Below are 6,466 nucleotides of genomic sequence, written 5' to 3' on the forward strand. Positions count from 1 at the left end.
ACTGCTTCAGTCTCGCTGTTAGAAGATAGTTCAGGATAACTGCAACCATGGCATACTAATCATCTTATTTTTTCAGAAGGTTTCAGGTAGAGAATAGTATGTTTAAGATCTCTGGAATATTACACTGAATGCCATGTACTTTGATACAGATAGATAGTAAATGTATATACTGAGTTCTGCTTTCAAATATGGTTTAAGAGTTCTGTTTTTGGAAGCAGTGTTCTTGTACATTACTACAACAGACAAGTAATACTATTCTTTTCAATATTTGTCCTTATTGAGCAATTGAGATTTGAGAATTGAGCCCTATACTTACACCTGATATTTATCCCGTAGGTCGAAATGATGTCAGTGTTTGTAGATATTGGGGAGTTGCTGTTCACAACTTTGCATTAATTAAGGTGTTAGAGAGACACATTCTGTGAGTGCTTCCCTTCGTTTTTACACAGAAAATCAACAGATCAACCTGTAACAGTGAATTAGGTTTTCCTATAAATTTGATATAATACCTACAATCACACGTGTGCTAGAAGGTTAGGAATGTGAAATGCTTTGTTTTTCCAGATATGTAACCCAGCTTTTATTTATGTCAGGGTAGAATCTTCTCTCTTGCTCTGTGCAATAAAACAATCCTTGCATATTACAGTTTAAATTGCATTTTTATCTTGGTGATTGTGTTTTATTTAGAGAGAAAATACAGTATTTTGTCTGTTTTGTGGTTTTGATTTTTAATAAATAATTGAAGGGGAAAGGGTCTGGTCTGTCACTCCTTTAGAGTATAAGCAGTTGTGTGCTAAATGCTGCTTTTAAGCATCTATCTTGTCTGTCTTGTGTGTCTTTCCATTTACAGGACATAGTGACAGTAACACTTGAAGTCCTAGGAAATATTAAGGAAGAAAACGTTAATCTCTTTATACAGGTAAATATGAATACATCGCAGTCAAGTGCGAAATCACTGTGTCCTTTTGTAGAAAATCATCTTACGCTGTTCTGTTTGTGAAAACATTTTTCCTCTTTGTAGAATCTTGTGTGGGAAAAGAATGTGAAAGATAGGACTGGATGTACCATGGATGTCATAAGACTGAAGGTTTGCCTGAAACTTCCAACCTCTTTGTTTTGTGCTTTCCCTCTTTTTAAATGGAAAGAAACTGCAGTGTATTGTCAGCCACATACAGGTCAAAGAGCAGACAAAAGAGAGAACATCAGTTTGTCATTGATCCATGTAGAGACACTTAAATAGCTGCTGGCCAATGAGACCACTCAAGGTAGCTGACAGAGAAGCAAACCACAGTACTACTTGCTGTGTAGTGAAAGGGGAGACTTGCAGTCCCAAACATGAGTGGGACAGGATGAATGATCAGGACATAAGTGAAAGGAGGTGATGTTGTTTTCCCCTCCTTTGCTCTGAAAGGTCTCATCCGGATATTTCACCTAGATGGCTCCTTAGCTAGGGATGTAGTTACAGGTTTCTGTCCACGATTACAGTTATTGGCATAATAAACAGAATTTTAATTGAGTGTAACAATGCAGCACAATGCTAGTTATGGTCCACCTAAAATTTTTTGATTACATCAGGCTGCAGTTTTAAAGATGTGATTTACACATAAGTGTATTCATCCCCGTGTACGATTCATTGCATAGTTCTGAGGTGAACGTTGGTGATGCTTGAGGATATACTTTCATTTTCCTTAAACCACAAAGCTAAGTAAATGATAAAAAAGTCGATTGTATGATTAGACAAGGTCTAAGGAAAACAATCAAATGTGCTGTGATTTGTTTCCTGAGAACATATGTGTGTCACAGGCAGCAAGGTAATTATTTCTACTTCACTGGAAGAAAGGTTTGTTTCTTGACAAGTAGAACAACAGCAGCATAAAGCCGGCAGTGCTGATGCACTTCAAGCTGTCTGTTGTACTCATTAGCTGTACTGCTGATTAGAAGTATGCTTCTGTTGTACTGAGCTTTGGGATCAAAGTAATATTTACATTCTATTTTAGACAGTTTTCTAGTGATGAAAACTCTTTTAGTGCAACGTTTGGCATGTGAGTTAATGGACTTAGTTTTGAAAGTATTCCGTTGTTAATTCCATTGCTAGTCATTTCACCACACAGATATTTGTTCTTTCTCTGCTATTCAGAGATTCTGTTTCAAGACAGTGTAAGTGTTAAGCATGAGAACTCAGTGGGAACAGACTCAGCATTTTTGCCTATTTTACATCACCTTGGACAGGTGATGAGGCTTTCATAGAGACATATATCATACATACAATCAAAGTGGCATGGTAGGAGATGACATTGAAATTTGCACAAATATTCCAGGTTACCGTCCAAATGAGAAGCTGAAGGCAGAGTATAGCAAAGTATAATTATTAATTGTAAGAATGGTTGTTACAAGAGATGACTCTGTTGCATTGTTATTTTGATCAACCTCTGCATATTTGTCAGAGGTTTTTCCCTGCTCTGTGTACTTGTAAAGTTGTTTTGTTTTTTTTTCTCCATAAGTATTTTGTTTTTAAAGGTTTGTTTATATACTCTAAGAGTTATTTTTCTGGTAAGGGACTCGTATCTATTCAAGGCAAATCTCATCAAGAGATAGTCCAAGGTGTCCATGAGCTGTATGATCTGGAAGAGACTGCAATAGAATGGAAAGAAGATGAAAAAAGAACCAATAGGTTCATTCCCAGGGTGAGAGAGTGAGGCAGACTACTACATACTGTATCGGATTAACAGATGATGTAGTTGCCTGGAAGTAGAATAAAATGTCAGGTAACAGAGGCATCTAAGTAAAGTGTACTGAAAGAACAGACCTACAGAACAGTGAGGATTGGTAAGTGCAGAAATAGTTTTTCATTTCTAGCTTTTTCATTGATAGTTGGCCATAAAAACAGTTCCTTACAACGTAGTAACTTAAGCAGTATGAATGAAAATCATACATTGTGTAAAATGATTTTGGCATAGTTTAAATGCAAATTAATTTGAGCGTTTATTAAACATGCTCAATCCAGTTGTTTTAATTATTGTCTAGCACTTGACAGAGGAGAAGCCAGAAGGCCTTGTCAACGAAGCATCTCGGTATGGATATCAAAACCACTTTTTTAATCATAGTCAGTGACTGCACTGTGCGGAAGATCATTCAAAATTGATTCTTTTTCTTTTCTAAGGTTTTCCCCTCCCTTGCTTTTAAACAAAGGTAGAAAACAAAAATTACTCTGTACTTCATTTGATCATTCTGCTTAGATATGAATTTTCTAATAAGTAGGTTGATCTGAAAATAATGCCTCCTCTTTTTTTCCATGGAAACTACAACAGATAGAGTACAAATAACAGGTTGAAAGAAGCTCAACTTTCAGCTACAAAAACAGTTTCCAGTATAGTCTCCTCACCATTAGCTATACATTTTTGCTAGCAGTGAAAAAGCCTCAGCATGCTGTGCTTGTAAACATTTCAGTGGCCATGGCTTGTCTTTCATGTCACTGTCTGCTGCTACTTTTGTCTACTGAAATGCACAAGCCACAAGTAACCTCAAGAAGCTAATACTGTAGTCGTTCCATGATGTTTTAGTTGGCTGATGGTTTGGTTAATGTTTGCCTTCCTGTACTAACAATCTAGTAATTTTACAGTGCTATGAGAGACATACTGCTTCTGCCTTACAAAAAACTGCTTGTTCAAGGTGTTCCTTTTTTCTTTTTCCAAATGCATAGGCAGGTTGCATTAGCTGATCTTGTAATCGTCAATAAAACGGATTTGGTGTCAAGGGAAGAATTGAATAAAGTCAGAACAACTGTCAGGTATGAAATTTCTGGTATAACCGTGACATTGTACATGCTCAAATGTTATTAGAAATTAGATCTCATGATTGTTCCAACAGATCGTGTAGTGAAAAAGAGCAGTGAGAAAGCAGTGAAAAAGAGTCTGCCCCTTTCTGGAGATGTTTCCAGTGCATTTCTGTGCTTCCACAGTCTTATCAGCTTGCCTAAGTAAGATTTGTTGTTACCTGCTCAGAAGTGTAGAATTATAGAATAGAATCAAAGAATGCTCTTAAGTTGGAAGGAACCTTCAAGGACCATTGACTCCAACCTCTGGCTCTACTCAGGACCACCCAAAATTCCAATTCTATGTCTGAGAGCTTTCTCCAAATGTTCCTTGAACTCTGGCTGCTTGGGGCTGTTCCATGTCTACGGCCCTCTGGTGAAGAACCTTTTCCTAATACCCAACCTGACCCTCTTCTGGTGCAACTCCACACCGTTTCCTTGGCTAAATTAGGCCTAAAAAATGCCTTATAATAGACTTTGTCTTAAGTGCTCACATTCTTATACTATTGGGCAGCTGTTGCCATTTGTCTGAGTTAACTACAGGGGGCAGTGTCTGGTAGTCCATACATGTTTATTAGCAAATATAAAGGGGTATGGAAGATATCTGAATAATTGTCATGGATGTAAAAGAACAAACGGGCTGAATCAAAGCAGTGTTCAAAGATGTGTTCCATCTTTCTCAGTACCCTGGCAGACAAAATGGAATATTGAGAAATACTTTGCAACGTTATTTGTGGTTCAGACTCTTGAGAATTCTTAACCTTGCAGTTTGTACTGGGAGAAGAAAAATGCTATGTTCAGTAGTAGTATTTTATTGTCAGAAGTTGTGAATTTTGACCTTGGTTCGGCTATAAAATGTCACAAAAGCAAACTTTTTCTTGATGCCTCTTGGACTGTAAAACATTGAGTAACAGTGTGAGAGATGTCGTTATGTTTCTTGTATTGCTCTACATTGTTAAATTGTTCAATGGATATATTACAGTTGCGTTTGCACCTCATTTTGCTTTTTTCTATTTGTTTTAGGTCAATAAGTGGACTTGTCGAAATTTTGGAGACACAAAGGTCGAGGTATTAGATTAACCTGTATTCCAACAAGTACCAAATCCTGTCCCACTGACATTATTTTTACAAAGCTTTCATTATGATCTGTTGGCTGTGCACATGCATACCTACCTGTACTGTGTTTTAATGTGTGCTTGTGTTCGAAGAGGTACAGAACGATTGTTCCCATCAGAGAATTAGATAACACTTAGGCATCCAATACAAATCACATCTTTCAGAAAACAGATTCTTGTGTGGTTTTTGTTTGTTTGTTTGTTTGTTTGTTTAGTATTAATTTATTCTTTAACTGTATTCACTAAAATTCTCTTTTTATGCTCCCATATTACTGTACAGCTGAAAGCTGCTTTACTCCACGGTAGATAGCACTGACTGCTGACATCTGAAAATAGGGCTAGCTTCTGGTGCTTTGCATTGGAATAAGAGATCAGGAAAAAAAAACAACAGACATGAACAATTATTTATATGTTTAAAAATGAGTAATCAAAGCTTCAGTACACATAATTCTTACATGCAGTGAAAATACAAAGCTTTCTTTCTCTCCCTATCTGTGCAGAGTTGATCTTTCCAATGTGCTGGACCTGCATGCTTTAGACAGTCTATCTGGAATCAGGTATGGCAATAATTTCACTTTTATTAAAAGGAATGCTCATTGCATAGATACACGCATGAAGTAGGTACATTTACATTTAGGCAGAGTCTGCATCTGAATTTCTGTTCCATGTTCTAGTTCAGACACTTGTTTACAATTCTCAGTAAGAGTAAGAAGTACTAGAAAGAGGATGTTTTTCCACTTGAGATACATGCAGCAAAAGATTGTAGGGTTCGTAAAATGAAATGAGAGCCAAAGCACCCATGATTGTTTGGCGTTTTCCCCCCGTTTCCCTTGTTGAGGCTTTCAGTTGTCCATTAGTACTACTGCTACTAAATAAGATCTCAGTGCTTTTTTCTGGTTCTCTTAAAACTCAGAGGATTTAATTTTTTTCTTGCTTTACATTGTGATGAACTGGAGACCTTAGTTTTCACAGGAAACTCTGAGTTCCACAACAACCTAAGCCTTGGAAATGTTGTTCAGCGTGTTCCTGGATCCGTTATGTCCTCTGGTTCTTTTATGACTAAGAGGCTCAGCTTTAAATTAGCAAACACTGCACAGTGTGCAGTGGGAATTAGCTTTGGGAATGAGTTAAGTAGAAAGTGGTGTATAGTATTTCACTTCATTTTATACTGCACATTTTACTCTTAGAAGCAATGGCTTTGTTCCTTTTTTACTTCCTAACATAGTTTCAAAAAGTGATGCCCAACAAATCATCCCACAGATGTCAGAAGTTACTTTTTGTTTTATAAAGATGTAAGAGTGTAAAATGTAGATAGAAGTCCATGGCGACTTACTCTATGATGGTTAAAAGTTAGTAGGTTGTACTACTAGCCTTGTTGTGAAAATGGGTCTCCTAAGTCTTTCTTGTAAGACACTGACAGCTGAGTTAGAACAAAGCGTTTCTAACCATAACAGACTCTCTTGGCCCAAGGACAGCTTGAATCCAACCAGAAATGACCATCCAATAGGTCACTCCTTGCTTTATCACTCATATGTCAGAA

The 6,466-nt window shown here is 37.0% G+C and overlaps 1 long non-coding RNA gene across 1 annotated transcript; it reads left to right on the forward strand.

Moving 5' to 3' along the window:
* The first annotated feature begins 825 nt into the window (after positions 1–825).
* LOC146751619 (uncharacterized) lies at positions 826–5,471 on the forward strand. Its single transcript, XR_014941284.1, has 3 exons — positions 826–3,787; positions 4,835–4,879; positions 5,427–5,471. It is a non-coding gene; the product is annotated as an uncharacterized LOC146751619 (long non-coding RNA).
* The last annotated feature ends 995 nt before the right edge of the window (positions 5,472–6,466 follow it).

The sequence above is a fragment of the Coturnix japonica genome, unplaced genomic scaffold, assembly GCF_054131305.1.
Source record: "Coturnix japonica strain WE unplaced genomic scaffold, WE-NBRP24 Scf070, whole genome shotgun sequence".
NCBI classification, from domain to species: Eukaryota; Metazoa; Chordata; class Aves; order Galliformes; family Phasianidae; genus Coturnix; species Coturnix japonica.